Below are 4,846 nucleotides of genomic sequence, written 5' to 3'. Positions count from 1 at the left end.
AAGGAAGGAAGGAAGGAAGGAAGGAAGGAAGGAAGGAAGGAAGGAAGGAAGGAAGGAAGGAAAGAAAAGCAAGCAAGGGTGGTGTTCTAGGTTAAAGGAGACAGAGCAACTGAATTCAAGAAGTAAAACTTGACTGGATCCTGGATTAAAAAAAAACAAAAAGAACTACAAAAGACTTTTGTGAATAATAGAATAAATTTAAATATAGGGTAGGTATTAAATATTATTGAATTCATATAAAAATTTTGGCATGTGAAAATGATAATGTAAAGGGGAGACTGGGAGATATGGGCTGAAGTAGTTAGAGATAGTGTCACAATGTCTGAAATTTATTTTTAAATGTTTTTGGCGGGGAGGGGGAAATGTTTTTATATACACAGAAAACAACAGCACCAGGCACCAGGTGCCCCTCTTCAGAAGCCTGAGTCCCAGCCCCACAGACCTCTATACCAGCATTAGCTGAGCAGCACCTTGTCCCAGAGATTTCTGTCTCTGGGTCCACTGGACTCCCTCTAAGCTTCCATTTTAAAATCCCAACTTCCTATTTCACCAGCCCTAGGTATATTAACTACTTCCTAAATTTGCTACCTTTGTGGTATCTTAGTGTCTCTTTTTTTAGTTTTAAGTTCTTAAATACCTAGTTAACAATTTCTTATATGAAATTCTCTGCTGAAACAATTTGTGTGGTTCTGTCTCCTGATGTGACTCTGAAAAAAATACAGAAATTTGTGCTATGAGTGGTCCCAGTAAGTATACCTAAGAAATGGATCATTTTGGTTGTGATCTTAGGCCTGAGCACAGTGCAGAGCTCCTTGCCAACAGAAGCTTGTCATCTAAGGCATATAGGAGCATCATAACTAATCTTCATAATCACCTGTGCTTGATAGTAATTAAATGACTGCAAATAAAGTGTCTGCTGCCATTGGCCATTATGCAGCAATGGATTCTACTAACATTATGATATGGAATAGTTTCCTTAGAGTACTTGCAGAAAGAAAGTGAACAGCTCAGGTATTTAAACTCTCATCTCTTGTCATGATCACAGAGTCAGAAAGCTTTCATAGCAGTCCTAAAGGAGTTTCCTATGTCTTGTCCTACACAGTTATAGTGTTGAAAATTATACACAAAATTTGATAGGAAAGATTGCAGAATTATAATGTAAGCTGAAATTACAGCCACTCAAGTCTCTTGACTAAAAGTTACAGCAGTGATTGAGAAGAAATGGAATTCTAAGCTTTTAAAAGGGACATCAAGTTGAACTCAGAAAAAGCTGAAAATCTTTTAACTCTCAAGTCTCTCTGATCTTTTCCTTGCCATTAGTCAGACTTCTCCACAGAAACAGAATCGGTAGGATATAGATAACTGATAGATGATGATGATGATGATGATGATGATGATGATGATTATAGATGATAGATAGATGACAGATAGATAGATGATAGATGATAGATAGATAGATAAATAGATGATAGATAGATAGATAGATAGATAGATAGATAGATAGATAGAATTATGAATTATTGGTTCTCATGATTATGGAAGCTGAGAAGTCCCCAAGGCACCCATTTATAAGCTGGAGACCCAGGGAAGCTGGCACTGTAGTTTGAAGGCATGAGAACTGGAGAGCCAGTGGTGTTCTAAAGACCTGTCAACCAGAAACACCAAGAGCAAGAGAAGACCAATGTTATGGCTCAAGCAGTAAATTCAACCTTCCTCCACACTGTGTTCTATTCAGGCCCTCAGTGGTTGGGATGAGGCCCACCCATATGGGGGAGAGCAATCTGCTTTATTGAGTCCACTAATTCAAATGTTAATTTATTCCAGAAACAACCTCATAGAAACACCCCAAAATATTGTTTGAACAGCTATCTGGGAATCTATCGCTCAGTCAAGTTAACACATAAAATTAATTATCATACCAGTGGAATAAGCCCACCCTCCCTGATCTGAGCCTTCCTTCACTTGAAGACATGTAATAAGCTTGCCTAGAGTAGTTTCCATGTGAGAGGAAGCCAATTTTCCTTAAGATCCAACAACTGGTGAGACCCACAGCTGGTGATGTTACATACCAATATCTTCAGGGCAAAAGAAACAAAGTCAGACTCTGGAGGATATATTTGTACACAACTTAATTGAAAGATTTTGCTAATTTATATTATCAGAAAGGTGAAAAATCTGTATGAGAATGAATTCTCATAATGCTAGATCAAGGAGGATATATTTAAAAACTGTAAAGAGACAAATTTATTGAAATGTTTACACCTGCTAGAGATTCTAGATTTAATGTGTTAGCTCATGCTGTTGTAAATAGCTCTGATAGTTTATTTCATAGCTCATGCTGTTGTAAATAGCTCTGATAGTTTATTTCATTAGACTCAGTGGTATCTGAGAAAAATAAATATATTGGAGTGGTTATATCATTCTGTGACCTGTATACCCACCCACCCACTACATTCCCTAAGAGGAGCCAGAGAACCCTCTCTCCATAAAGGAATTGAAAAATGCATCAGTGAGGGGAGCACTAGTAACCTTGCAAACTCTGTCATGACTGTCATCCACACACCAGATATCATGGAAGGAAATGCTACCATTGAGATGGATTGCTCTTTTCAAAGAGTGTAACAAGATTTTAGAGTGGCAGAGTTCAACTGGTAGTGCCTAACTTTCAAAGACAAAATGAGTACGAATGAAGGAAAAGAGAAGTAGTCATCAAAATATTTTGAACCACAGGGATCCTTTGCTGGGCTAATTGATTATGGTGTCCCTATGAATGAAGGAGATAGACAACCTACTAAAATGTTACTTGAGCTCTAGAACAGGAAACCTCCAGGTCTGTGACCAGAATCTTGACTTACATAACCACAACAGAGTCATTGCCTTTTACCTAGGTTCTCTATCTAAGCCATTCACAAACCCAGAGTGAAGGCCTTGACTGAAGGCACTTGACTTTGGCAGATCCTCTTGAAGAAGAACCCTGCAACACTAATACAAGTGTATACTATAAGTCCTCTCCTGTACTTCCCCAAAGGGGCCTGTGGCCAGTTTATGAAGTTACTATGGCCTGGGAAAAGGGAAATACCGAAAACTTGAGGATTACCAGGCATTGGTTCTGTATTGACACAATTTTCTGGGGACCCAAATTGCCATTGTAGTATTTTAGCAAAAGTAGGAGCTTATAATGGTGAAACAATAAATGAAGTTTAGGCCCAGGTCTGAATCATGGAGTCAACACGTTCATGAACCAAATTTATGGTTATTTTTCTACTTTTGCTGAATATATGATTGAAAAGACATACTCAGCAACTGGCAGGATCCTCACATTGACATTCTGACTCCAGGAGCAAGGTACATTATGATAGAAAAGACCAAATAGAAACACTTAAAACTTTCTCTCCCTATCACAATACAAACCAGTGAGTATACACATTACAGGGCTAATTTAAGATATCTGTACATCATCGAAGACTAGAAAGATGTAGGGTTGGTGGTATTCATAACATCCCTATTTAATTTGCCTCTTTGTCTCTTTTAGAAGATAATTGATTCTTGGAGAATGACATTGGATGATCATAAACAAAATCAGATGATGACTCTAAATATAGCTGCTATTCCACATGTACTGTCTTTACTAGAGCAAATTAACACACTCTTTGATATGCAGATATTAATTTTCCAAATGCTCCTTTCTCTATACTAATTAATAAGGACCACCAGAAGCAGTTCACTTTACCTGACACAACCCATAGTACATCTCACAGTCTTATGTCGGTTGGTTCATCAATTCTCTTGCTCTTTTCCCTAATATGGTTCACAATATATTGATCATCTTAATAATCCAGGGAAAATATCACACTAGTCCGTTGCTTTGATGGACTTTCAATAATTGCTCCAATGAGCAAGGCATAGAAAATACTTTGGATGCCTTGGTAAGATACATGTAAAACAAAGTGTGGGCAATAAACTCCATGAAAATTTAGGACCCTATCATTTCAGTGATATTTCTGTGGCCCAATGATATAGAGCATTTTATAATTTTATAAAAGGAGAATGACAGGTTACTACACCTTGTGATGGCTACCACTGAAACAGGCATAATGCCTGATGGGCCTTTTGGATTTGGGATTTGGGTGGGTCTTTTGGAATAATATTTGAGTGTGCTACTCTGACCTACATATCAAGTGACCCAGATACCTGTAAGTTTTGAGAGCGAAATCAAAAGCAAGAGAAGGCCCTGCAGCATATTCAGCCTGTAGATGCTCTTCTACTTGGGCTTATAACCAAGCATGTATAATGATACTTGTAGTGTCTGTGAATGCACAGAGTCTCTGGAAAACACTAATAAGGAAGTCACTCCTCAGATCTCTACTATTTTATAATAAATTCAAGGCTTCTGAAGATAACAATGTGGGGTTTTTTGAAGAGAGTGGGAGATTGGAGAAATACTTTCTGGTTTGCTCCTAGGACCTAATAAAAGCTGAATGCCTAGTGATCCTTCATCAAGTGACCATGAGAACTAAGCTGCCTGTCATGAATAGGTGATATCTGACCCACTAAACTATGATATTGGACATGTGTAGCCACAATTTATTATCAGGTGGAAAAGGATTTAATATTTCGCTTGAGCAAGTCATAAAAGTACAAGTTATAGGGCCAGATAGATAAGAAAACTTTCATCTACTCCTACCAGATTGCTTCCTTCCCTTCAAACCTATAACTTCATGAAAAGTTTCTTATGACATGTTGAAAGAGAAAGAAAAAGACTGGGCCTGGTTGAAGATAATTTTATCAAATATGCTGACTTCAACTGGAAATGAATTATGGGCCCACTCAGGAGTGGCCTTGCAAG

Source organism: Pteropus vampyrus, unplaced genomic scaffold (genome assembly GCF_000151845.1).
Source record: "Pteropus vampyrus isolate Shadow unplaced genomic scaffold, Pvam_2.0 Scaffold201, whole genome shotgun sequence".
In the NCBI taxonomy this organism is placed as follows: Eukaryota; Metazoa; Chordata; class Mammalia; order Chiroptera; family Pteropodidae; genus Pteropus; species Pteropus vampyrus.
This window is presented reverse-complemented; position numbering follows the sequence as displayed.